The 27,961-nt window shown below is 43.5% G+C and overlaps 1 long non-coding RNA gene and 3 pseudogenes across 1 annotated transcript; 1 reads left to right on the top strand and 3 right to left on the bottom strand.

Annotated features, from left to right (window-relative positions):
* LOC102960700 overlaps positions 1–22,137 on the top strand; it is a 36,301-nt pseudogene extending 14,164 nt beyond the window's left edge.
* On the bottom strand, positions 391–2,245 carry LOC102960410 (annotated as a pseudogene).
* On the bottom strand, positions 11,403–11,532 carry LOC122234424 (annotated as a pseudogene).
* A 1,855-nt stretch (positions 22,138–23,992) lies between the features above and the next one.
* On the bottom strand, positions 23,993–27,961 carry LOC122234262. The gene is made up of 3 exons (XR_006212030.1): positions 27,602–27,961; positions 25,480–25,720; positions 23,993–24,391 (listed from the first exon to the last, which is right to left on the bottom strand). It is a non-coding gene; the product is annotated as an uncharacterized LOC122234262 (long non-coding RNA).

Below are 27,961 nucleotides of genomic sequence, written 5' to 3'. Positions count from 1 at the left end.
TGTCACTTTCTTCTTTTAGTTTTAACAAGGAAACTAAATGGAAGGCTTGCGGGCATCTGCTTGGCCAAGGCCAGAGCAGGCCCGTGTGTGACTTTGTGCCACAAGAGACAGGAGACTTTGTGTCTAGGAACCTCTTCCTTGTTTTGGAAAAGATATCTCCGATCCCTGATATGTTAGGACAAGGAGAGACCACCCACCTCCTCCATCCTGAAAAACATTGGGAGCACACAGAATTTAAAGTTGATGGCAACTCAGGAACCATGCTTGAATTCTGGAATCAGGCCTGCCTAAGAGTGTGTGTTTGGTGTATGGTGGTAGGGGAGGACAGTACAAGGAGTGCCTACATTTGGGGAGATGGTGGGAGGCATTAGCAATTTTTCTCAACCAGACAGGAAAAGGAAGAGGGGTTATACCGTTTCTGGGTAAAACTGGTTTTAATTTAATGCCAGGAAGAAGATGAGGGCTGCCTTACCATCACCTCAGTCCTTTCTAGAAGCTTCCTTTGATAAGTCTTGATTTCCTGGTGCTTCTTCCATAGTCACAAATCCAATGCACTTTATGTTGGAAGACAAGTTTCCTACCTGCTGATCCCAGGTATTCTGCAGCATGTTGTGATTCCACAGGTACTCAGGACCTTGGAGGGTTTGTGGTAAAGCAGATACTCGTTCCGGTGGCTCTCACATGTCTCTCAGCCTTGATGTGGTTGGCTTGGTTGGCCATTTGTGCCTCGTGGCGGGCCTTGCTGAGCCTGTAAACCTCTGGCACTGACCCCCCAAAAAGGCCCCTGTGTAATGAAAGTCCCCCTCATCTTCAGGAACATGGGCTTGTGACTGAGGCCAACGTTCATAGGGGAAGTGGGTCCGACTGAGCCCACGGTAGCCAGGATGCAGGGTGTGGAACAAGGAGGAGAAGATCTCCACGCCCGTGTGGTCGCTGAACTTCATGTCCGCATCCACACACACAAGGTAATCTGCTTCCTGGTGGAAGCGTGCCGGGGAAAATTGATGTGCGGAGCGTGGAGATGTCCTCCCAGCAGGCATGGCTCTGGACCTTGAGGATGATTGTCTGCCTTCCTTTTTGGATGTTAATGTGAGGAACGTGGTCTGGCCGGTCAGTGAAGACGTAGTAGTTCACCCTGTGTCCCGCCATGAAGTACATCTCTGCAGTTCCAGCAATATCTTCAGGTGGGTTTTGGGTCTTTTAGCAGGAAACGTGATGAATCCAATGGTGGCATTCTGGAGCCGGAACTGCTCATTCAGGATGTCAGTTTTGAAAGTCCCCTCCCAGAGGATGGGAGCCAGCCGAGGGGTCATGACAAGGACATTTTCCCAGAGGGTGTCAGAACATCCGGCTGGAGATACGTCATCTTTGATGATTTTATACTTTCCAGGCCATGGATTTTGCTAATAACCTTTCTTGTCCCAGCCGAGCTGCTTCCTAGCATCTGGTTTCTTGGATTCAGGTAGTAGCAGCCAAAGAAGGCCAAGGCAAGAGCTATTAAAAGAAGGAAGCTCACTCAATGAGGCGAGTAACATTTCACGTCCTCTGAGAATATCCTCAGCAGCTGAGCCATGACCCCACTTTCAATATTGCAGCCTAAGTCTCCTGGATGCTGCTAAGGACCTGCACCTCCTCAAGGCTCCACTCACAGCAGCCTCCCCTGGGCAGAGTGAGGTGGAGCGCATTGACTATGAGGTGCTCATGCCCTCTGCTTCTCCTGAGGTCCCACCTCCATGCAAAGGGCCCCTGGAAGCTGGGAGTTCAGGGTCACCGAGCTAAGTAAGATTCCTAGACTGGCAGAACATTGATAAATTCAGTTCTGATTTGAGGTTGTATCAGATAACCAGGTAGCAGGACTCAGTCAATGGGCCACTAGAACCTCCGGGCCAGCATGTAGGAGGGCAGTCCAGACTCCTGAAACTGGCTCATGGAGGCCACTGAGCAGGTAAAAGGCAGAGATTGTGATGAAAGCAGGGCAGGGCAGTAGCCACCAGAGAGCCTGAACAGGAGGGTAGAGGGCTTGTGCTCCAGCCTTCCCTTGACACTTACTGGCTGTGAGGTCTTTACATAAGCACAAAATTTCCTGAAAGTCAATAAAATTGAGAACAGAATGTCTTCAAGTTCACATCCAGGCAGGCTCATGTGGGCCATCATTCAGGAGGCCTGATTTGGTAACCATGCTGCAAGAGAGAGGATCTACAGATCAAGGATTGTTTTCCTTTATTCCTCTAATCACTTAAAATTCCACTGAGCCCTTACTCTGCAGATTCCAGGCCTTATACTGTGGTCAGGATTAGGCTGCTAAACCTTATGGGCATTATGTTGCTGACTCCTCAAATCAAGGCCAGGGGCTGGATGGTACACTACCCTCAAGGTCTAAGTGGAGAGACACGCTCAGAGAGATGGGTGAACAGCCCATGACCGCATGGCCAGCTGGCAAGTGTCAACTAAGCAGCCAGACTCCAGGACTGGGTTCTTGGCCACCCTGTACTCTGATTCTCTGCCTTGCCTGTGTAGACTTTGCAGTTTCCTTTTTCCGGGCTCTTTCCCCCATCACGTTCCTTTGGTTTCCCCCTTATGCTTGTCATGTCCGTTGACCCTAGGCAGGGCCCTCAAGGTGGAGAAGGGAACTTGATCCAGGGCGATTTTAGACTCGGGGCTTATTGTACTCTGCCCACACCTGTATCCCCCTCTGTGGTCCTAGGAGTTCCAAGCTTATGTCTCTTGGAAAATAAAACGTCTGGCACAGACTTCTGCAGCGCACTGTGGGACTAAGAGTTGGTATAAAAGAGTCCCATGGCGGGTAGGGAGCACTTGCCATCTGCACCCTGAAGCTGGCTGGCGTTCTTGTGTTGCTCTGCGACACCTTGTTTCTGCCTCCCACAGAAGTAGGTGGCTGAAGACATGGTTTTTCCAGGCTTTCTGAAATCTTCTTAGGGTAGTTCTGAGCATGTTAGGAGGAAGGAATGAGTGACTTTTGGTGAGTGTCTTAAGGGTCTGACACTTCGCCCTTGTGGTCCAGATAGTGACATTTGCCTAGCTGTGCATAAGAACGTTTGTGTAATCTTTTTTAAAAAGATTTTATTTTTAAGTAATCTCTGTACCCAACGTGGGGCCTGAACTCACAACCCCGAGATCAAGAGTTAGATGCTCTACTGACTAAGCCAGCCAGGCGCCCCAAGAATGTTTGTGTAATCCTGATTGTCACCCCTAGTCAATGATGCTAACGTAGTGGAAAAATATCAAGACAACCCTGTGATGTTGCAAATGCCAGAAAACTGAAACACTGCTTTGAGGAAAAAATGGCACCAGAGGATAAGGAGCATGTGCTTGACATGCTGGTGGGTCTAGCCGTATGTGTCTGTGGCTCTGGTGCCTATCTGGGGACTCCGCTCATCCCAGGGCAGGCTCAACCCATTGCCCTGCTCACCATGGCATTTCCCTGGGAACCTTGGAGATTCAAGAACCTCACAGAATAAAGAGGTAGGAGGGATGGGGCAGACACTGGCGATGTAGGAAACGACCAGAAAGAGACCAGTGTAGCCTCTGACCACTCGGGCAAGCCCTGACTGCTCGGCAATGCCAGGCCACTAGCCCGAGAACCTCCAGGCTCGCCTGTCTCCATGGCACCACCTGGCCAGTGTGTCAGGCCCTGGGCTCTGGCCTTCCTGACTCCAGCCTCAGCAACACAAGTGCCTGGATCCTCTTTAGACTGTCACCACTGCCACTGGCCACTTACATTGTCCAGACTTTATCCTAGCACCCCCAACCCTTTGTCCATGCTTCCCTAATATCCTCATTTTACCTCTTTCTGTAGAATCCAGGGGGTTATTCTGTGGCTTACACGCCAGGACACATTCTCCGAAGGGCCCCCTGCTCCCTAGACCTGTTACACACCAAGACAAGGACTAGAACATATCCTCTCTCAATTGCTGTCATACCCGATGGGGACAGGGCCCTGCTTCAAGCTGCTAGTCCCCGGAAAAACAGCAGGAGGAAGCTGACCTGGAACAATAAATTGCTGCAGGTTCCTTGCAGCCCCCATCCTCTCCCAGATGAGTCCCATAGACTCATCTGGAATACTGGCAAGACCTCCTCAGCAACTTCATTCTGTCCTGCCCCAGAATACCCACTCCTATCCCTCCAGATGGGACGAGTTACCCCTTCCTCCTCTTTTTGCTATATTGGAGGGAGCCTTAAGAGAGCTTTTCAGGCATACCTTTGGATACTCTTATGCACGAGATTGAGAGGAATCCACCTTTACTTGCTCAGATCCAAAAGCCCCACTCCAAACAAGGTGTCAGGCCCCTTTCCGTAAGTGTCCAATGATCTTGCCGTGCAACTTGGTGTCTCTTTCTCCTTGAGGCCTCATCGGGTTGTAGGACCTTTTCTTTTTAGGATGCAGCGTACTCATGTCCTTTGTGTTACTGGAGCCATCCTGGCCGGGAGCCCTAAAGAAGCCATTTGCCTGATATAGGTAGTCTCAGCAACCCGCCACGTCCAGATGTCTGACTGGAGGATTCCCATAAAGCCTTGCAACTCTGCCGGCAAGTGCTTACCCCCTGGGCTAGAGGTTGGGCTCTTTGGGGGGATACTGCACGGACCACACCTGTGACTTCTGGCTGGGGCTGGATGTGGATGCCCTCAGGATGCGGTTCCTCAACTGAACTTGTTATAGGGTTGGGAAGGTGGGGAAGACGGCAATCACAGCAGCTAGAGTGTCTGAGCACTTCTGTGGACCAGGACCCACAGGTCACATGCATTATCTACCAAAGTTCAGCCTCTCAGCCACCTTGAGAAATGGGAGTAATCCTCACAGTCTTACAAGTGAGGAAACGGAGGCTCAGAGAGAGAAAGTGTGTGAAGAAATGTTGATGGCTCCTGAGGAGCAGAATCTGCTCCTACCGCCCCCTGTTGGAGAGACAGGCTCGGTGAACTCACTTGTGTCTGCATATATTATAGTCCTCTGGGCCTCTGATATACATCTAAAAAGTGGGAAAAAGTACCTCCCATTTCCATGGCTGTGGTGAGTGGAAAGTAAAATCATTGGTACGAAGGGGCTCCTGTGTCCCAAGCAACTGACACGGAGAAAAAGAACAAAGATGCGGTTCTTGGTTGCAGGATAAGTGCTGAGCCTGTCCAGGACCAAGAAACCGCCTCTTACATTTCAGTTTTTTTTCTGTGGTGGACTGAGCTGCCTCCACATACTCTTACTACAAAGTGGGTCTTATATACAGAGCTGGGTTCCTGGGTCCCAGGGCTTCAGAACTCCTCCTGTGGCTCTGCTCCGTAGGCGTGATTCTGGAGCTCTCTCATGTCTAACTGCCCCACTCTCGCCTAGTTCAGTGATGGCCCACTGAGAGCTGCCTGAGGGAAGAGCCTGCGAGGCCTTCACCACCGGGACCTTCTCAGGATGAGTGTTCCTATGATCCTCGTGGCAAGGAGCCTATGGGATCCTCCCTAAACTGGATACACTGGCAGTCACTCATCTTCTTGTGATGTGTGCTCTGTTGGTGGCAATGGAAGGCCACCTTGCTCGGGATGAGATGTGGCCCTGGGGCTGCCCTCACCCCTCAACACCACCCCACATCACGGGTAGAGGCTGCTTCTAAAATGGGGTACGAGCCTCTGTCTCTGTGGAAGCTAAGGGGAAAGAAGGTGACACAGGGAGGTTGTGGGCAGAGAATCTACACTCCAGCCAAGTGTATGTGAACCAGGAGTTAGGTTCCACTGCTCACCCATTCCGGGGGTTTACTGGAACGGTGCTAGCCATCCAGATGAGTTGGACGGGTGCAAGGTCTCAGATAAGTACTCTCACCTATAGATGAGCATACAGGTATGATGGGTGCCTTGTCTAAAGACGAGGAGAGATGATGAAGGGTAGTTTGTTCTCACAACACAGACAATATCTTGGCTGTTGCCCAACTTCCACAGAACTGCCTGAGGACTACTAGGCGTCAGTAGCACGGGTGCTTTCCATGTGCTGCCTCCCCTCTCACTTCCCTCTTCCAAACTACAGAATCTTTATCTAATCTGGTGTTGGGGAAATTGTCATGACAGGACATCCTTCTAAATCTCTGATACCAAAATTTAGGATTTGGAGGTGAAAGCCACAATTTGTCTTTTCATGTCTGCTGCTGACATGTCATTTCCTCCATTAATCATGAAGCCCCCCCCCCCCATTTTCACCTGCCCGAGTTCACGTGCAGCGATAGTGGACAGCCTCCCCCGCCCCCCAGCAGACATGGTGCCTCCTCAAATACTTGTATGTCTTCTTACTGCTTGGCAGCTTTCTCCGCCACGTGGGAGCTTGGCGGGCCATTGTCAGGCTCACTCTGAAAGTGCAGGGGTACTTAATATCCATAGAGCAGCCTTTAAAAAAATACACACCTCCTTGATCTCTAGCGGATCAATTCTGAGATACGTCGCATACTGTCTCTGAGAGGGCTGGCCGCAGGTTTGAGACCTAGTTGCTAATAGCGGCGGCTTTTCCCCCTCCCAGTTTCATACCTGTTCACCCTGAAATCACACCCCAAATAAACATCCTGTCCCCAGAACTTTGTCTCAGAATCTGCTTTGGCAAGAACACAACTAACATAGTGAACCAGGTACAGCTTCTTAAGCAGGAAGGGAAGGCAACCAAATAGAAGGCCAGTGAAGAGTGGGGGTGAAGGGTGGGGGCAGGGCATGGCTGTTGATCTTCCGAGGGAACCTTGGTTGGGTAGAGAGGTTTTCTTTTCTCTTTTATTTATCTAGGGGCCATGCATTGTAGATGCCCAAACTGTCCTGGCAACATGTTCTTATGGCACCCTCCTTGCCTCAGCCCGTGGGAATCCTTGGGATTCCAGGCAGAAGGATGCACTAGCCACTTGCTCAGGGCCTACGACCCGAGCAGAGAGAGAATATACGGAAAAAACTCTGGGTGCCTCCCATTACAGAGGCAACAGAATTGAGATATGTCCCTCAGAAGAGAAAAATCCTAGATCCATTACCCCAGTTATACACAGTACTCGTGCCAGGTCTTGTGATGAAGATTGGCATTGGCAAATGCACATTGGCATTGGGTTTGCCGTTATCTTAGCCGGAAGATTCTCTTTGATGTCTTTTTTCTTTTCAAAGTATAAAAGAAGGATAAACTTATTATTCAACAGAATTCTTTTTGAGGTCACCTGAGGAATGCCCAGAAATCCTTCATCCTTACCCAGAACACTTCCCCAATTACCCTCTGATTAAAAAAAAAAGCAAACTTTATGTTTTCACTCTTGGTCTGTGCATCCGTTTTGTTACTGTGTAAACATTCAGGTATGGGAGACACTTGAGGCTTCAGGCATCGTTTTATTCATTGTAGTAAAATATTCAGAACACAAAGTTTGCACTCTATTTTTAAGAGACAATTCATTGACATTAAGTGTATTAACATAAATGTAACCATCACCACCATCCATCTCCAGAACTTTTTTCATCTTCCCAAACTGAAACTCTACCCATTAAACAATAACTCCCCATCCCCTTTATCCCCTGCCCCTGACAAGCACCAGTCCACTTTCCGTCTCTATGAATTCAACTGCTCTCTAGTTACCTCATATAAGTGGAATCATACAGTATTCGTCCTTTTATCACTGGCATTACACTTAGCATAATGTCTTCAAGTTTCATCCATGTTGAAACGTGGCAGAATTTCCTCGCATTTTAAGGCTGAATATATATGCCACATTTTGCTAATCCTGTCATCCTTCAGCAGGCACTTGGCTCACTTGCACCTTTTGGCTATTGCGAATAATGCTACTATGAACATGGGTGTACAAATAACTTCCAAGTCCCTACTTCTTTGGGTTAGTACCCGGAAGTGGAATTTCTGGATCATGATGGTAATTATATTTTCAATTTGGGGGGAGGGGGAGGTACCATACTACTTTTCATAGTTCTGTCCCGTTTTACATTCCCGCCAGCATTATACAAGGCTTGCAGTTCCTCCATGTCCTCACCAAATTTTTTTTTTAAGTTTTTATTTAAATTCCAGTTAGTGGGGGCACCCGGGGGGCTCGGTCGGTTAAGGGTCTGACTCTTGATGACGGCTTGGGTTATGATCTCACGGTTCACAAGTTTGAGTCCCGCATCAGGCTCTGTGCTGACAGTGCGGAGTCTGCTTGGGATTCTCTCCTTCTCCCTCTCTTTCTCTGCCCCTCCCCTGCTCATGCTGTCTCTCTCTCTCAAAAATAAATAGCCTAAAAAAAAAAATATATATATATATATATATATAAATATATATATATATATATAAATAAATATATATATATATATATATATATATAGACACCACATGTTCTTTATCCAAAATTTTTATTTTCTGTTTTTGGTAGTAGCTGTCCTAAGGGTAGTGAAGTAGTATTTTTCACTGTGTTTTTGATTTGCAATTCCCTAATGTTGAACATCTTTTCATGTGCTTACTGGCCATTTGTATATCTTCTTGGAGAAGTGTTTATTCAAGCCTTTTGCCTATTTTTTAGTTGCCTTGTTTTGTTGTTGTTGTTGTTGTTGTTGTTGAGTTATAATTCTTTATATGTCCTGGGTGTGAACCCCCCTTTTTAATGTTTGTTTGTTTGTTTATTCATTTATTTATTTATTTTTGAGAGAGAGAAAGAGGGAGAGAGAAATCCCAAATAGGTTCCACGCTGTAAGCACAGAGCCCAACTGCATTGTATTATATTATTATACAGAATATTTAACTGTTCTCAAAATCTGTGCTTTGCTAATTTATTCCTCCTCCAAACCCTGGAAACCACTTTTTTTTTTTTTTAACTATCTCCACAATTTTGCCTTTTCCTGAATGTTAGACCATTGGAACCATACAAGATGCAGCCTTTTTTACTATGAAAACTAATTGAATTTTATCTTCTTTTCAACTTGATTGAGATATCACTGACGTATACTATTTTGTCAGCTTAAAGTGTGCGACCTGTTGAATTGGTGCTTATATATTGCAACACGATTGCCAACACAGTGTTAGCCAAAACCTCCAACTCATCACATAAGTTACCATTTCTTTTTTTGAGGTGAGAACATTTAAGAGCTGTCTTAGTAACTGTCAAGTGTATAATACAGTATTATTAACTATAACCACCGTGCTGAACATTAGATTGCCAGAACTAATTCATCTTCTAATGGAAAGTTTTTACTTTTTGACCAACATCTCTTCATCTCCATTTCTCCCACTCCCAAGCCCCGGGAAAGCCACCATTCTTTTCTCTGTTTCCTTGTGTTTGACTTTTTTAGATTCTACATATAAGTGATATCATACAGTATTTATCTTTCTTTGCCTGACATGTTTCATTTAGCACAATGTCCTCAAGGTGAAATCCACATTGTGGCAAATGGCAAGATTTTCTTCTTACTTATGGCTGAATTAAATGTATTGAATTAAATACATATTTAGAATTTCTATATATATATTCACATCTTCTTTATCTCTTCATTCATTGATGGACACTTAGGTTGTTTCTATATTGTGGCAATTGTGAATAATGCTGCAGTGAACATGAGAGTAGAAATGGCTCTTCAAGATCCTATTTGTACTTTTTTTTAGATATATACCCAGAAATGGTAGTTCTGTTTATGATTTTTGAGGAATCTCTATAACGTTCTGCATAGTGGCTACACCAACTTAAACACCCACCAGCGGTGCACAAAGATTCCCTTTTCTCCACATTCTCACCAATACTTGTTAATCTCTTATCTTTTTGATGACAGTCATTCTGACAGGTGTGAAGTGATATCTCATTGTGATTTTGATTTGCATTCTCCTGATGATTACTGACTTTGTACCTTTTTGTGTACCTTTTGGCCATCTATACATCATCCTTTGAAAAATATCTATTCAGACCTTCTGCCCATTTTTTAATTGAATTGTTTGGTTTTTGTACTATTGAGTTGTGTATATAGTTATATATTCTTTATATTTTGGGCTCTTTATATATTTTGGATATTAACCTCTTACCTGTTACAAGTTTGCAAATATTTTCTCCCATTTGGCCTTTTCATTTTATTGATGATTTCCTTTGCTGTACAGAGTGTTTGTTTGTTTGATGTAGTTCCACTCGTTTATTTTAGTTTTTGCTGCCTTTGATTTTTTATTTTTTTAAGTTATTTTTTTTTTAATTTTGAGAGGAGAGAGAGAGAGGGGAAAAAAACACAAGTGGGGGAGGGGCAGAGAGAAGAAGAGACAGAATCCCAAGCTAGGTGCTGTATTGTCAGCACAGAGCCTGATGTGGGACTTGAACTCACCAACTGTGAGATCATGACCTGAGCCAAGATCAAGAGTCAGGGGCTTAATCGACTGCGCCACGCAGGTGCCCCTGCTGCTTTTGCTTTTGATGTCAAATACAAAAATTATTGCCTAGACTGATGTCAAGGAGCTTACCCCCTATGTTTTCTAGGAGTTTTATGTTTTCAAGTCTTATAGTCAAATCTTTAATGCATTTTGAATTGATTTTTGTGCATGGTGTAATAGAGGGGTCTAGTTTCATTCTTTTGCATGTAGTTTTCTGCTTATCCTAGAACCATTTATTGAAGAGAATATCCTTTCTCCATTGTATATTCTTGGCCCCTTTGTTGTAAATTAATTGACCATGTATGAATGGATTTATTTCTGGGCTCTTTATTCTATTACATTGGTCTCTGTGTCTTCTTTTATGCCAATACCATACTGTTTTGATTACCATGGCTTCATAATATAGTTTGAAATTAGGAAGTGTTTATTTCTTTTTTTTCCAAGTTTTTATTTTTATTAAAAATTTTTTTTAATGTTTATTTTTATTTTTGAGACAGAGACAGTGTGAGCAGGGGAGATGCAGAGAAAGAGGGAGACACAGAATCTGAAGCAGACTTCAGGCTCTGAGCTGTCAGCACAGAGCCTGATGCAGGGCTCAAACTCACGAACCATGAAATCACGACCTGAGCCGAAGTTGGAGGCTTAACCAACTGAGCCACCCAGGTGCCTTTTAATGTTTATTTATTTTTGAGAGAGAGAGAGAGTGAGAGAGAGAGAGAGAGAGCAGGGGAGGGGTGAAGAGAGAGGGAGACACAGAACTCAAAGTAGGCTCCAGGCCCTGAGCTGTCAGTACACAGCCCAATGTGGGCTCGAACTCATGGACTGTGAGATAGTGACCTGAGCTGAAGTCAGAAGCTTAACTGACTGAGCCACCCAGGTGCCCCTCCAAGTTTTTATTTGAATTCCAGTTAGTTAAAATACAGTGTGATATTCATTTCAGGTGTAGAATTTAGTGATTCATCACTTACATACAACACCCAGTGTTCATTACAAGTGCCCTCCTTAATACCCATCACCTATTTAACCCATACCCCTGCCCACCTCCCCTCTAGTAACCATCAGTTTGTTTTCTATAGTTAAGAGTCTGTTTCATTTCCCACATTTGGGAAAATCACAGAGATCAGTACATTCAGAGTGCAATGGATAAGCCTTGCCCCAGGAAAACCACCTTCATGATCATGGTATCTCTCCTGCCAGGTAAGTACAGCTTTGTTATTCCTCAAGACTGCCTTGACTGTTTGGGGTCTTTTGTGATTCTGTACAAATTTTAGGATTTTTTTTTTCTGTGAAAAATGCCATTGGAATTTTGATAGGAATTGCGCTGAATTTGTAAATCACATTGGGTAATACAGACATTTTCATGACATTAATTATTCCACTCTATAAGCACATAATATCTTATTAAGCACATAAGCACATAATATCACTTATTTGTGACTTCTTCAGTTTCGTTCATCAATTTTGTGTAGTTTTCAGCATATAGATCTTTTACCTTCTTGGTTAAATTTATTCCTAAATATTTTAGTCTTTGTGATGCTTTTGTGAATGGGATTTTTCATAATTACTCTTTTTGTTAGTCTATAAAAATGCAGCCAATTTTTATATATTGATTTTATGTTCTGCAACATTACTGAATTTATTTTAATGGTTTTTTGATGGACTCTTTTCTGTATTTAATATGTCATCTGTAAATAGAGAAAATTTTATTCCTTCCTTTCTTATTTAGGTGTCTTTCATTTCTATTTTTTATCTAATGATTGATCTAGGACCTCCTACTATGTTGAATAAAGTGGAGACAATCGGCATCCTTGACTTGTTTCTGATCTTACAGGAAAAGCTTTTAGCTTTTCACCATGCAGTGTAATGTTACTTGTGGTCTTATCATGCGTGGCCTTTATAATGTTGAGGTACATTCCTCTGTACCCAGTTGGTTGAGAATTTTTTCACAAAAGGATGTTAAATATTTTCAAATGTTTTTTCTACATCTATTGAGATGATTTATGATTTTTATCCTTCATTTTGTTAATATGGTGTATCACATTGATGAATTTGTGGATGTTGAATCATTCTTTTTTTTTTTTTTAAGTATTTTGAGAGTGAGAGAGCATGCAAACAAGTGGGGGAGGGGCAGGGAAAGAAGGAGAGAGAGAATCCCAAGGAGGTTCCACACTGATCGTGCCAAGCCAGATGTGGGGCTTAAACTCACAAACCATGAGATCATGACCTGAGCAGAAACCAAAAGTTGGATGCTTAACCAGCTGACCCATCCAGGCACCCCACGTTGAATCAGTCTTTTTTTAAAAAAGATTTTTTTTAACGTTTATTTAATTTTTGAGACAGAGAGAGACAGAGCATGAACGGGGGAGGGTCAGAGAGAGAGGGAGACACGGAATCCGAAACAGGCTCCAGGCTCCAAGCTGTCAGCACAGGGCCCGACACGGGGCTTGAACTCACGGACCACGAGATCATGACCTGAGCCGAAGTCGGACGCTCAACTGACTGAGCCACCCAGGCGCCCCAAATCATTCTTGAATCCATGGAATAAATCTCACTTGATCATGGTATATAATCCTTATGATGTACTGTTGAATTTGTTGTCCTAATATTTTGATGAGAGTTTTTGAATCCATGTTCATCAGGGTTTTGGCCTGTTTTTCTTTTCTTGTAGTGTCCTTGTCTGGTTTTCTTATCAGGGTAATGCTGGCCTTGTAAAATGAATGTGGAGGTGTTTCCTCCTCTCCTGTTTTTTGGGAAGTTTGAGAAGGATTTGTATTATGTCTGACCCTTGAACAATGTGGGGGATGGGGCACTGACACACCATGGGGGGTGGGGCTATGCATAAAACTGGGGGAGGAAAGAAGTGGGGGATCCAATGAGATTGGCTCTCCAGGAATAGCATTTCTAGGACTTCTGAAATGAATTACTGCATGTCCTCTTTGCTCTGTGATGTAAGCTTTGGAAGGAACCTAACCTAACCTAGAAGATTAGGGAACGAACTTTCCTCCTTTCATTTCAGAAGGATCACTAATCTCATGATGCTTATTTTTCAGATCTCTCATTACTGAGGAGTGGCCCTTTTTAAATGTAGGGAAACCCTGGGGGATCCTGAGATCTTTTCTCTGTAAGACCCATCTGCAAAATAATGTATCTTTTGACTCATCTACTGTTGACTGGAAGCCTTACTGATAATGCAAACAGTTGATTAACATGTATTTTGTAATATGTGTTATGTACTGTATTCCTACAGTAAAGTAGCTAGAGAAAAGAAAATGGTATTAAGAAAACAATAAGGAAAAGTGGCTGCACCAGTTTGCATTCCCACCAACAGTGCATGAGGGTTCCCCTTTCTCCACATCCTCACCAACACCTGTTGTTTTAGCCATTCTGACTGGTGTGAGGTGATATTTCAGTATGGTTTTATTTATGTTTCCTTGGATGATGGGTGGTGTTGAGCCTCTCTTCATGTGTCTGTTGGCCTCATGTGTCATTATGTCGTCTTTGGAAAAATGTCTATTCATGTCTTCAGCCCATTTTTTAATTGGATTATTCATTTTTTTGAGTGTTGAGTTTTATAAGATCTTTATATATTTTGTTTGGATACGAGCCCTTTATCAGATGTGTTATTTGCAAATATCTTCTCCCATTCTGTAGGTTACTTTTTAGTTTTGTTGATTGTTGCCTTTGCTGTGCAGAAACTTTTTATTTTGATTAAGTCCCAATAGTTTGTTTTTGCTTTTGTTTCCCTTGCCTCAGGAAATACATCTAGTAAGAAGTTGTTATGGCCGATGTCAAAGAGGTGTTCTTCTCTAGGATTTTGATGGTTTCCTGTCTCACATTTAGGTCTTTAATCCATTTCGAATTTATTTTTGTGTGTGATGTAAGAAAGTGGTCCAGTTTGATTCTTTTGCATGTTGCTGTTCTGTTTTCCCAACACCGTTTGTTGAGGAGACTGTCTTTTTTCATTTGGATATTCTTTCCTGCCTTGTCCAAGATTAATGGACCATATAGTTGTGGGTTCATTTCTGGGTTTTCTATTCTGTTCCATTGATCTATGTATCTGTTTTTGTGCCAGTACCATACTGTCATGATCACTACAGCTTTGTAATATAACTTGAACTTCAGAATAATGATGCCTCTGGTTTTGCATTTCTTTTTCAAGGTTGCTTTAGCTATTTTAGGGTCTTTTGTGGTTCCAAACAAATTTTAGAATTGATGGGAAAAAAAGAATTGTTTATTCTAGCTCTGTGAAAAATGCTGTTCATATTTTTGATAAGGGATTACATTAAATGTACAAATTGCTTTGGGTAATATAGACATTTTAATAATATTTGTTCTCCCAATCCATGAACATGGAATGTTTTTCTATTTCTTTGTGTTATCTTCAATTTTTTTCATCAATAGATTTCTATACGTTGATATTGTATCCTGCAACATTACTGAATTCGTGTATCTGTTCTCATTGATTTTGTATCCTGCAACATCACTGAATTCGTGTATCTGTTCTAGCAGTTTTTTGGTGGAGTCTTTCAGGTTTTCTATATAGATTATCATATCATATCAAAATAGTGAAAATTTGACTTTTTCCTTGCCAATTTGGATGGCTTTTATTGTTTGTTTGTTTGTTTGTTTTGTCTAATTGCTGTGGCTAGGACTTCCCATAAACTGTTAAATAACAGTGGTGAGAGTGAATGTCCCTGTCTTGTTCCTGACTGTAGAGGATGGAACTGTGTTTTTCCCCATTGAGGATGATATTAACTGTGGGTTTTTCATATATGGCTTTTATCATGTTGAGGTATGTTCCCTCTAACCCTACTTTGTTGAGGGTTTTTATCATGAATGGATGTTGTATTTTGTCAAATGCTTTTTTGTGCATCCATTGAAAGGATCATATGGTTCTTTTCTTTTTTTTAATGTGGTGTATCACATTGATTGATTTGTGAATATTAAACCACCCTTGCAGCCCAGGAATAAATCCCACATGAAGGTGGCGAATGATTCTTTTAATGTATTGTTGGATTCAGTTTCCTAGTGTTTGGATTGAGAATTTTTGCATCCATGTTCATCAGGAATATTGGCCTGCAGTTCTCTTTTACAAGTGGAGTCTGTATCTGTCTGGTCTTGGAATCAGGGTAATGCTGGCATCATAGAATGAATTTGGAAGTTCTCCTTCCTCTTCTATTTTTTGGAATGGTTTGAGAAGAACAGGTATTAACTCTTCTTCAAATGTTTGATAAAATACGCCTGTGAAGCCATCTGGTCCTGGACTTTTGTTTGCTGGGAGGTTTTTGATTGCTGGTTCAGTTTCCTTCCTGGTTATTGGTCTGTTCAGGTTTTCTTCCTGTTTCAGTTTTGGTTGTTTATATGTTTCTAGGAATTTATCCATTTCTTCCAGGTTGTCCAATTTGTTGACATATAGTTTTGTATAATATTCTCTTATAATTGTATTTCTGTGATGTTGGTTGTTATTTCTCCTCTCTCATTTGTGATTTTATTTATCTGGGTTCTTTCTCTTTTCTTTTTAATAAATCTAGGAAGGGGATTATCATTTTTATTCATTTTTTTAAATAACCAAATCAGCTCCTGGTTTCATTGATCTGTCTTTTTTTATTAAAAAAAATATTTTTTAACGTTCATTTATTTTTGACAGAGAGAGAGAAAGAGAGAGAGAGACAGAGCATGAGCGGGGAGGGGCAGAGAGGGAGACACAGAATCTGAAGCAGGCTGCAGGCTCTGAGTTGTCAGCACAGAGCCCAACGCGGGGCTCTAACTCACAGACCGCGAGATCATGACCTGAGCCGCAGTCGGACGCTCAACTGACTGAGCCACCCAGGCGCCCCTCATTGATCTGTTCTATTGTTATTTTCATTTCTATATAATTTATTTCTGCTCTGATCTTTATTATTTCCTTCCTTATGCTGACTTTAGGTTTTGTTTGTTCTTTTTCTAGCTCCTTTTGGTGCAACGTTAGGTTGTTTATTTTGAGATATTTTTTGCTTCTTGCTTAAGGTAGGCCGGTATTGCTATATACTGCCGTCTTAGAACCACTTTTTCTGCATCCTAAAGATTTTGGACCATTGTGTTTTCATTTCTTTTGTTTCCATGTACTTTTTTAAAAAACTTTTTTTTAATGTTTATTTATTCTTGAGAGAGAGAGAGAGAGAGAGAGAGAGAGAGAGAGACAGAGTGTGAGCAGGGGAAGGGCAGAGAGAGAGGGAGACACAGAATCCGAAGCAGGCTCCAGCTCTGAGCTGTCAGCACAGAGCCTGACGCGGGGCTCGAACTCACGGACTGTGAGATCATGACCTGAGCTAAAGTCGGACGCTTAACTGGCTGAGCCACCCAGGTGCCTCTGTTTCCATGTACTTTTTAATTTCCTCTTTGATTTCCTGGTTGACCCATTCATTTTTTAGTAGCAAGTTATTTAACCTGCATGTATTTGTGGTCTTTCCAGATTTTTTTTTTCTTGTGGTTAACTTCATAGCATTGTGGTCAGGAAAGATGCATAGTATGAATTCTATCTTGAATTTGCTGAGGTTTGTTTTGTGGCCTAATATATGATCTATTCTAGAGAATGTTCCACGTGTACTTGAAAAGAATGTGTATTTTGTTGTTTTAGGGTGGAATGCTCTGAATATATCTGTTAAATCGATCTGGTCCAGTGGGTCATTCAGTGCCATTGTTTCCTTGTTGATTTTTGTTTAGATGATCTGTCCGTTGATGTAAGTAGGGTGTTAAAGTCCCCTACCATTCTTATACTGTTATTGATTAGTTCCTTTATGTTTGTTATTAACTGCTTGATGTATTTGGATGCCCCTATGTTGAGTGAATACATATTTACAATTGTTATATCTTTTCACTGGATTGTCCCCTTTAATATTATATGGAGTCCTTCTTTGGCTCTTGTCACAGTCTCTGTTTTAAAGTCTATTTTGTTCAAAGTAAGTATTGCTGCGCCAGCTTTCTTTTGACATCCATTTGCATGATGGATGTTTCTCTGTCCTCTTACCTTCATTCTGCAGGTGTGTTTAGGTCTAAGATGGGTCTCTTGTGGGCAGAATATAGATGGGTCTTGTTTTTTTTTATCCATTTTGTCACCCTTCTTTTGATTGGAATTTTTAGTCCAATTATATTCAAAGTAATTATTGATAGTATATGTATTTATTTCCATTTTATTACACGTTTTGTGGTTGTTTCTAAAGATTTTGTCTGATCCTTTCTTGTCTCTCATGTTTTGCTGATTTTCTTTAGTCATATATTTGGATTTCTTTCTCTTTATTCTTTGCATATTTATTAGTGGTTTTTGATATATGATTACCATTAAATTTGTATATAATCTCTTCTGCGTATAGCAGTCTATATGAAGTTGATGGTCATTTAAGTTTGAACCCATTGTTTTCTCCTCTCCTCCCCATGTGTTAGATATATGTTATTATACTCTATGTTCTTTTTTTGGTGAGTTCCTTTACTGATTTTTTACAGAAATATTCATTTATACTGCTTTTGTGTTTCCTACCTTCATACTGTCACTTTTGGTCTCTCCTTTGCCCTCAAAGTGTCCCTTATAATATTTCTTGAAGAGCTGGTTTAGTGGCTATGACTCCTTTAGTTGTTTGTCTGGGAAAATCTTAATCTCTCTTTATATTCTGAATGATAGTCTTGCTGGATAAAGTATTCTTGGCTACAGATTTTTCCCATTCAGCACTTTGAATATATCATGCCATTCCCTTCTGGCTTACCAAATTTCTGCTGAAAAACCTTCTGCTAGCCTTATTGGTTTTCCCTTGTAAGTTAATGACTTCTTTTGTCTTGCTGCTCTAAAAATGTTTTCTTCATCACTGTATTTTGCAAGTTTAATTGCAATATGTCTTGGTGTGTGTTTGTTCTTGTCAATTTTGTTGGGGGTTCTCTGTGCCTCCTGGATCTGATGTACTGTTTCCTTAACCAGATTAGGAAAGTTTGCCGCTATTATTTCTTCAAATAAAATTTCTATCCCTTTTCTCTCTCTTTCTCTGGGATTCCTACAACATGAATGTTATTGTGTAATGGAGTTACTGAGTTCCCTAAGTCTATTCTCATTCTACATAAGCCTTTTCTCTTTTTTGTTCAGCTTCATTCCATTCCATTAGTCTATCTCTAGGTCACTAATTCATTCCTCCACTTCTTCCATCCAGCTGTTCATTCCATCAAGTACATTTCTCATTTGGTTTAACTGTGCCCTTTATCTCTTCTGTGTTATTCCTTCTCTGTGTTAAGGATCTCACTCATGCCTTCCATTCTTTTCTCAAGTCCGTGAGTATCCTATGATCATTGCTTTAAATTCTCTATCAGGCATGTTACATATATCTGTTTCACTTAGATCTCTGGCTGTGGCCTTGTCCTGTTATTTCATTTGGGGTAAATTTCTCTGTCTCCTTATTTTGTCTGCCTCTGTGTGTCTCCTTCTCTGTGTTAAGAAAGTTAGCGGTGTCTTCTGCTATCGAAGGTTGTGATTTTATGAAGAAGAGGTCCTACAGCACCTTGCAGTGCAGTATCCCTTGTTCACCCAGACCTGGCACATCAGGAGAGTATCCTTTGGGTGTTGATTATGCCCTGCTGTTGTGTCTGAGTCACTTTTCCTTTCACTGCAGTCATCTGCATGGACTCTCTGCCTGTTATGGGCTATGCTTGTTCTCTGTGGTGTTAGTGGGACCCAGGCAGGTTATCTCCGAGGAGGCAGGCCTGCTGGGGGACTGTGAGCAGGTCAGAGATGTTGGAAAAAATTACGCTGGGCCACTAATGCTATGCTGGACCCCCTGAAGTGCTGTGGCGGAAGGGTCGTGAGGCTGGCGGTACACTGTCATTCTTATGCACAGCCAGGCAAATGTCATGATCCACACCACAAAGAGAAGATGACTGCAGTAAAAGACACTCAGAACACTCTTCCCTCCCTCTTCCAACACAATAAGAACTGTTCTAAGAAGACTTTTTAACCCCTGAAAACCCACATCTCCAGCCAGCACTTCTTTTTTTTTTTTTTTTTTAACGTTTATTTATTTTTGAGACAGAGAGAGACAGAGCATGAACGGGGGAGGGTCAGAGAGAGAGGGAGACACAGAATCTGAAACAGGCTCCAGGTTCTGAGCTGTCAGCACAGAGCCCGACGTGGGGCTCGAACTCACAGACCGTGAGATCATGACCCGAGCCGAAGTCGGCCGCTTAACCGACTGAGCCACCCAGGCGCCCCAAGCCAGCACTTCTGCATGAAAGCAGGAGCAAGGTGTCACAGAGAGAGCAAGGTGTCGTGAGAGCACCAGCCCACTTCGTGTTGCAGGTGGCAGGTGCTCCTTCTCCACCAAGGGGTCCTTTTTCACCTGCTGTTGGCTCCCCAGTGTGGCATCAGAAGTCTGTGTCTGAGGCTTCATTTTCTAGGAGGCACATGTTTGGAGTTTCCCAGGACATCAGCGGGAGGAGGTGTATGAAGTGGCAATAGAATAAGCCCTGCGTCAACAAAGGGTCGTGTCTTGAGGCCTCTGTCTGAGGAACAGCTGACATGTGAAGGCTCAGCGAGAAAACCAAAGAACCTGACTTTAGAAAGAACCCAATAAGGGAAACCTTGAAGACACAAGTGAGACGAAGGGACAGAATACAGAATATTCTCAAATCGGGCTGCTAAGGCAGCTTCAGCACTTACCCACCAGCCATGTACTTGTGGGCCAGTCACCCACCTGTACAACGTGGGTAACATAGCACCCATCCCCCAAGCTTATTGTAAGGATTGAACAAGATAATGCACATTAAGCTCAGCAGCCTAATCCTAACAACGGTGTGAGGTCTGTAGCATAAAAAGCAAATGCTAGTGGATTTTAAGTAATTATTAAGAGAATGAAGGAAAGCATTCCTAATCTGTAGGTTTTCTGTTCCCTCCACCATGGCTTCCAAATCAGGCCTCCGAGCAATTGCCCATGTTAGCTGTATGGATATGATCTTGAAAACAGTCTGATCTTGACCTTGAGGATTTTTTCAGGAAACTCGGTGCTTAGCTCTCAGCTGTTAACAAGGGAGGGCCACACCATAAGTCCTGACCAGGGCATCACTGGTGACTACTGCCCTGCCTTGCTTTCGTCACAGTCTCTGGCCTTTACCTGCTCAGTGGTCTACCTTGAGCCAGTCCCCTGAATCTGTTTCGGGGGCCCCGACTTGTCTTCTTCCTGCTCGTCCTTAAGTTCTAGCTGTCTGTTGGCTAAGTCCTGACACCTGGTTTCTTTGACAGCACTTCAGAAGGAACCTAAATTTATTAGGGTCTCCTCAGATCCTTCCTTTCTCCGAGGGCATCCAGGACATCCCTGTGCTCAGGTACTCACTTGCACCGGTTCAGGCCTCAGGGGAACCTGGGCTGCTGGAGTAGTGAGCAGGAAGTGGGAGTGTGGGTGCTTTACGGTCGGGCGATCAGCTCCAACTTGCCTCAACCACCGAGAGGGGAAAGTTAGGAGAGACAAGTACCCTTGTATCTTGGAGGAGACAAGAGCTGCATCCTTGGGTCATGCAGACATGGCCCAGCTAATGCACATACTGGCTGCAACACAGAAATGCCGTTCACTTCATCGAGTGACCTTTCTTCTTCTCCTAGCTCTTATCATCATTATCTTCAGGTCTAAGGGTTACCTGAACCCAAGAAGCCAGAAGCTGGAAAGCGTCCAGGTTGATGCAAGCATGGCTGTTAGAGACCAGAATGGTCTGAAAAGTGTAAAATTTACCAAGGATGGTGTATCAACAGCCACAGGTGCTAACACCCTCTAGGAAGGACGTCCTAGTCATGACCCCTCGGCTGGCTCCCATCCTCTGGGAGGGGACTTTCAAAACTGACATCCTGAATGAGCAGTTCCGGCTCCAGAATGCCACCATTGGATTCATCACGTTTCCTGCTAAAAAACCCAAAACCCACCTGGAGATATTGCTGGACCTGCAGAGACGTACTTCATGGCGGGACACAGGGTGAACTACTACGTCTTCACTGACCGGCCAGACTATGTTCCTCATATTAACATCCAAAAAGGAAGGCAGACAATCATCCTCAGGGTCCAGAGCCATGCCCGCTGGGAGGACATCTCCACGCTCCGTACATCAATTTTCCCCGGCACGCTTCCACCAGGAAGCGGATTACCTTGTGTGTGTGGATGCGGACATGAAGTTCAGCGACCACACGGGCGTGGAGATCCTCTCCTCCTTGTTCCGCACCCTGCATCCTGGCTACCCTGGGCTCAGTCGGACCCACTTCCCCTATGAACGTTGGCCTCAGTCACAAGCCCATATTCCTGAAGATGAACGGGACTTTTATTACACAGGGGCCTTTTTGGGGGTTCAGTGCCAGAGGTTTACAGGCTCAGCAAGGCCCCGCCACGAGGCACTAATGGCCAACCAAGCCAACCACGTCAAGGCCGCGAGGCATGGTGAGAGCCACCGGAACGAGTATCCGCTTTACCACAAACCCTCCAAGGTCCTCTCCCCCGAGTACCTGTGGAATCAGCAGCTAACGTATTATTTTAAACCACAAAAATTTAACTTGTCCAAAATCATAAAGTGGAGAAGATTTAAGGTCTTAGAGATGAATTACCAACTGAAAGACTGATGAGCAGAACTTCTAGGAAGGGCTCGGAGAGAGGTAATGCTTAGCTAGCCTGGGTCTTCCTTCCTTCTGGCATGGTATTCTTCATTAAACCAGTTTTAGCACAAAGGGTGTGACTCTGCTTTTCCTACCTGATGGAGGCCTAGAACCACCTCTCCTAACGTAGGCCTAATACCATCCCCTCCCCACCCCTCCTGCAACCACCGAAAGCACACACGTTTAGGCTGGCCTGATTCTTGGATTCAGGCACAAATTCCCAGGGTTTCCACCACCTCTGGCTTCTCACTGTGTGATACCACCACCCCTCAGGATGGAGGAGGTGGGTGGTCTGAGTCTGTCCTGACAAAGGATCAGAGGTGAGATCTTTTCCAGAACAAGGTAGGAAGCCTTCAGACACACAGATCACCACAATAAGGTTGGTCAACATCCCTCACCATACATAGTTACAAAAATTTTTTTTTCATTTTTTTCTTGGGGTGAAGATTTTTAAGATCTACTCTTTTAGCAACTTTCAAATATGCAATACAATACAAATTATAGTCATATGCTGTGCATTATATCCCCATGAATAATTTCTAACTGGATGTTTATAGTTTTTGACCCCTTTAACCGGTTTTGCACACCCTCCAATTCCCCCTATGGCAATCACCAATGTGTTCTCGGTCTCTGTGAGTTTGATTTGTTGTTGGTGTTTGTTTTGTTTTTTAGATTCCTGATGTACGTGATATCATACAGTATTTACCTTTCTGTCTGACTTCATTTAATTTAGCATCATGCCCTCAAGGTCCATCCCTGTTGTTGCAAATGGCAAGATTTCATTCCTTTTAATGGCTGAGGCATAGTCCTGTGTGTGTGTGTGTGTGTGTGTGTGTGTGTGTGTGTGTGTGTGTGTGTATAGATATACCAAACCCTTATCCATTCATCTTTGGATGGACACTTAAGTTGTTTCCAAATCTTGGCTATTGTAAATGATATTGCAGTGAAGCGGGGTAGAGCTGTCTTTTGGAGTTAGTGTTTTCATTTTCTTCGGTAAATACCTAGAAGTGGAATTGCCAAATCATATGATAGTTCTGTTTTCAATATTTTGAGAAATCTCCATATGGTTTTCCTTACTGGCTGTACCTGATGGAGGTAAATACCCACCAACAATGCCCAAGCGTTCCCTTTTCTGCAGAGCCTGGTCAACATTTATTATTTCTTGTCCTTTTCATAACAGCCATTCTGACAGATGTGAGGTGATATCTCATTGTGTTTTGATTTGCATTTCCCTGATACTGAGTAATGTTGAGGAGCTTTTCATGTGTCTGTTGGCCATCTGTATGTCTTCTTTGGAAAAATGTCTGTTAAGATCCTCTGCCTATTTTTTATTCGGATTGTTTGTTTGTTTGTTTTGCTATTGGGTTGTAAGAGTTCCTTATATGTTTTGGATATTAACCCTTTTCAAATATTTTCTCTGAGCAGTAGGTAAAAGTCTTCGGCTTTAAGCCAAATTATCACCTCATTTCAGAAGCTGAAAACAACCTGTGAAGTTGAAGAGTCCCTTTAGGGTACAGACGGGAGGGGACCACGAAGCCACACCAAGGTCCCCTTTCCTCACGTTTGGTTTCTTCATTCCACAGCGCTGCTGTCTGTCCAGTGGAGCAAAGCAGGTCTCTCCTGGCTTCCCCCACCCCCTCCCTGCTTGCCTTGCCCCACACTCAAGGTAGCAATTTAGTAACTTTTGGGGACTTGCCAGTTCCCTATTTTCTGAAAACATATGTACTTTTAGATGATAATTGTCATGGAAACCTCTCTTATTTAGAAGGGATTTCACTGCCCTTCATCCAGAGCCTGAAATCTTGCATTTCCCTGACCTGCTTTTTCCTTCTCACATGCAAAACACAGAGGGAAGTCACCACTAGCAATCTTTATTTCTCTTCTGTGGTTGTTCAGTTTTCCTAATGTTAGTGGCTCTTTCTTGCTTTTATTTTTTATTTTTATATTTTTATTATTATTTTTTAATTTTTTTATCTTTATCTTGCTTTTAAACTCTAATTCTAAATTGTATGTTTTTCTGTGCCACTGCTGAGTAACCAATTTTCCATAAGAACATTCGGGAACGTATTTTGTCCCTGTTGTAGGTCGAGATCACTTATGAACTCCGGACAGCAAAAACAGGATCAAAACAAGTTTATTACGGCCAGGCCAGACAGGGAAATACAACAGGTCCTGAAAATCTGGCCGGAACAAGCTTTGGGAATGTCTTATAAAACCTGTATCGACCAATCGGGTTGCAAAGGGTGGCAGTTTGAAAGGGCAGGCACCAATCACACAATGTTGTAGGTTTTTAAAATATAAGGCGGGCACCAATCACACAGTCCTGAAGAATTTTAAAATATAACTTGATGACTCTAGCTAGTTGAATGCTGAATCATGTGGTTTACAATATTAGTCTTCTATCTAGTTCGAACAGGATGCCGTGCCTGAAAATGGGGAAGGGTGATTACGCCGAGCAGGTTTACAGAAGCTCAAACAAGCAGTTAAGAGGAAGTTTTATTTCTCAGTAACTCAGCAAATGTGGTTTTAAGCAGAACTAATATTTAGGGAACAGGAACAGCACTTCTATGAAAGCCCAAAACAAACACTGGTTCAGCATCTCATACTCAGGGGTCCTTCTAAACTTACAGAGGTCATAGTTAGACACCTAAGATACGGTGGGGCAGTGAGTTCATGACTTTTTACATGTTGGTCTTGCCTAGGCCAGATCTTGGTAGAAGGGGTGGGGGGAGCGTTTTGCAACCTAAGTTATCTATTTAGCAAGCAGGCGAAGTTACAGAAGGGAAATAGGGGAGATAGGGCTGTTAGTAATTTCTGATAACCCTAATAGGGAACCACATAAGCTTTTATCTCAATTATTCATGAAAGGTGAGTTTAAGCCGAACTTATATACAATAAGCTTTCTGATATCTCATAAGTTGACCTATTACAGTCCCTAATGCAAACTTGCGGTGTCCCTGTGGGGCTAGTGGAGCTTCAGACCCTGTGGCAGCAGAAGGAAATCCTGCTCTCAGGCCTTCCTGTCCCCTTCCTCCCTCTGCCCTGCAGCCACATCTTCAGAGTGGAGGGGGTTCCCAGAGCTGGCCTCTCAGACCTTTCAAGCCCTGTCTACCCCCAGAGGCCTCATGCCCACCTCTGACCTCGCAACTCAGCTGCAAAGGAACAGGGTTGTGGCTCTATCCCTTCTCATTTCTCATGTTGGGCTTTAGCCAAGACACTGGTTGCTTTTGTAAAGTGTGACCATCTCCCGTTGAAAGCCATCTATTGTTTACAATGTAGACTCTACCGAAGCGCCTGGGTGGCTCAGTCGGTTAAGCATCCGACTTAGGCTCAGATCATGATCTCACGATCCGTGTGATTGAGCCCCGCGTGGGGCTCTGTGCTGACAGCTTGGAGCCTGGAGCCTGCTTCAGATTCTGTGTCTCCCTCTCTCTGACCCGCCCCCGTTCATGCTCTGTCTCTCTGTCTCAAAAACAAATAAACAAAAAAAAATTTTTTTTAATGTGGACTCTACCTGGAATGATCTGCCTTCACCATGTTTTAAGTTTGAAGAAAGCAGGTCTAATGTTCTGTGTACCTTGGCCATTGTTCCGTTGTGCCAAAGGCAAACTAGCTCTGAGGAACAGGAGAGAAGGGGGTCTGTCGGGGGGCTGTGGTTGCTCCTCTGAGGGGATTGGGAAGCCCTGCCCAGGGCCCAGGGGACGCTCACGAAGCACCTCTTCCTCCTCCTGTTTCCAGCTTCCAGGCCACATTTACTGATGTGGAAAACAAAGGCAGAAGAAAAACAATTGAACAGCCTTACAACTTACAGCCCATTGACAAGTCCTTGAGATGACAGACAGTGACCTTCTAGGAACTCAGCTGCCTGCATGTTAGTAGTTTGCTAAGGGCAAAAAGCAATCTTAGCTTAACATTAGTCCAACCTCCTGGATCCTGTAAGTCTCCTTTAACATATAATAATTCCCTTGGAAACTTCCTTTATCTCTACCCACCCTCCCCCAGATGTATGTTAGCAATCATCCTCCAACCTATGGTCCACTGACATACATCTGAAGTATCTCATGACTGAGGTGTTTCTAGAAAGTAATAAATGACCTTTTCCTAACACCAGTGAGCACCTGGAGGACCTGGAAACTTTCCTTCCAATTCGTTACACTTCTGCTCTCCCTAACCCCCTCCCGACTTGAAAGTATATAATGGGCCACTTCACACAACCCAGTGCAGCTCTTTCTGCCCAACGGTCCTGTCCCTGTGCTTTCCTAAAACCTCCCTTTTTGCACCAAAAACCCTGCAAGAATTCTTTGTTGACCATTTGCTCCGGACCTGAACATTTCACATCATTACCACCAGCAAGGAAAGCATCTTCATGACAATGATGGCCACTTCCTAAATAAAGCCCGAGAATGTAATCTAACTTAGCAAAAAAAGGAAGCCACTTAAAAGTGAAATGAGAGGGGCGCCTGGGTGGCTCAGTCGGTTGGGCGTCCGACTTCAGCTCAGGTCATGATCTCTCGGTCCGTGAGTCCGAGCCCCGCATCGGGCTCTGTGCTGACAGCTCAGAGCCTGGAGCCTGTTTCGGATTCTGTGTCTCCCTCTCTCTGACCCTCCCCTGTTCATGCTCTGTCTCTCTCTGTCTCAAAAATAAATAAACGTTAAAAAAATTAAAAAAAAAAGTGAAATGAGAATGGTGGAATATTGAAAATGTTTTTAAGAGCATTTAAAGACGTTATACATATAAAATGAAAGGTAAATTTTAAAAAAGAATGTGAATTTCTTATTGTTCTTGTAATTTGTCTAAAAAGGAATATATATATATATATATATATATATATATATATATATGAGAATATATATGAGATGGGGGAGCATAAGGCAGGATGAGGGCAACATACAAGCTAGCACACCCCTCCCCCACAGGTGGGATCTGTGTGATATCCCTTAGTCACTCCTGGCTGCCCAAGACCAAAGGAAAGGAAAGAAAACAAATGGTTAATTGATAGAGATCACGGTCCTGCAGGACGGGGCGGGGGGGGGGGCAGTCTTCATTAGTTTACACATATCTTAGTAAATTACAAGAAAAAGGCAATCTTATCAACGGCCAGCCAGCCGGATCTCCAGAGCCCTATAGACTCAGTTTCCTGGAGCCCCAACCTCACCCTCCCCTCCAGAGTGATGTAGGGAACAAAGGCAAGAAGGGAATGGCAGACAGTGTTGGATTTCCTTATAACCTGGGGCCCATTGACAAATACTTGCGGCTGGCAGAGGAAACCATTTCTCCAGGGACTCCCTACCTAGTTGATGTTAATGCTTTGCTAGAGGAAAAACAACCTTAGCTTGGCAACAGCAGGCCTGCAGTGATCTCTGAGTCTTTAGCATATGAAAGTCCTCGGAAACTTCCCTTTTGACTTTACCTCCCTCAAGTCCATGGGATATAACCAGCCTTTCTACACAATCCCACTGCAGCCCTTCCTGCCAACACGAGCCCGGTTCTGTGCTTTAATAAAATCACCTTTTGCACCAAAGGTGTCTTCTAGAATTCTTCCTTGGCTGTCATCTCCGGACATGTGATGAGGTTTTGGAGTGTCCGGAGATGACACATATACCTGACCCATGGTCTGGAATTCATCTACCCTTACCACAGAGTATTCTTAGAAATGGAGGTTTCCCTTGGAATCCAGGAGTTCACCAGAAAGATGTGGTCTCCAAGGACTTAGACGTGGATGGGATGCGCTCCAGCTCTGGTGTGGCCCGTCTCTCATCATCCTGCCACTGCCACTGCCACTTTTCATCCTCGTCCTCGCCCTTCCAGGTGTCTCTCAGGTCAGTCTCCTTTGGACGAGGGTCTGGGAGAGTGGGACAGCAGAGCTTCACAGAAGTTCCTCTCCCCGGGTGGGGCAGGAGGGCTGGCCGAGGAGAGTATTTGCGCCCTTGGGGAAGGATCTTTATCCTTCCTGAGCGGCCAACACACTGGAGGTGCCAGCAGACACAGTGGCTTC

The sequence above is a fragment of the Panthera tigris genome, chromosome E2 (assembly GCF_018350195.1).
Source record: "Panthera tigris isolate Pti1 chromosome E2, P.tigris_Pti1_mat1.1, whole genome shotgun sequence".
Lineage (NCBI taxonomy): Eukaryota > Metazoa > Chordata > Mammalia > Carnivora > Felidae > Panthera > Panthera tigris.
This window is presented reverse-complemented; position numbering and strand designations above follow the sequence as displayed.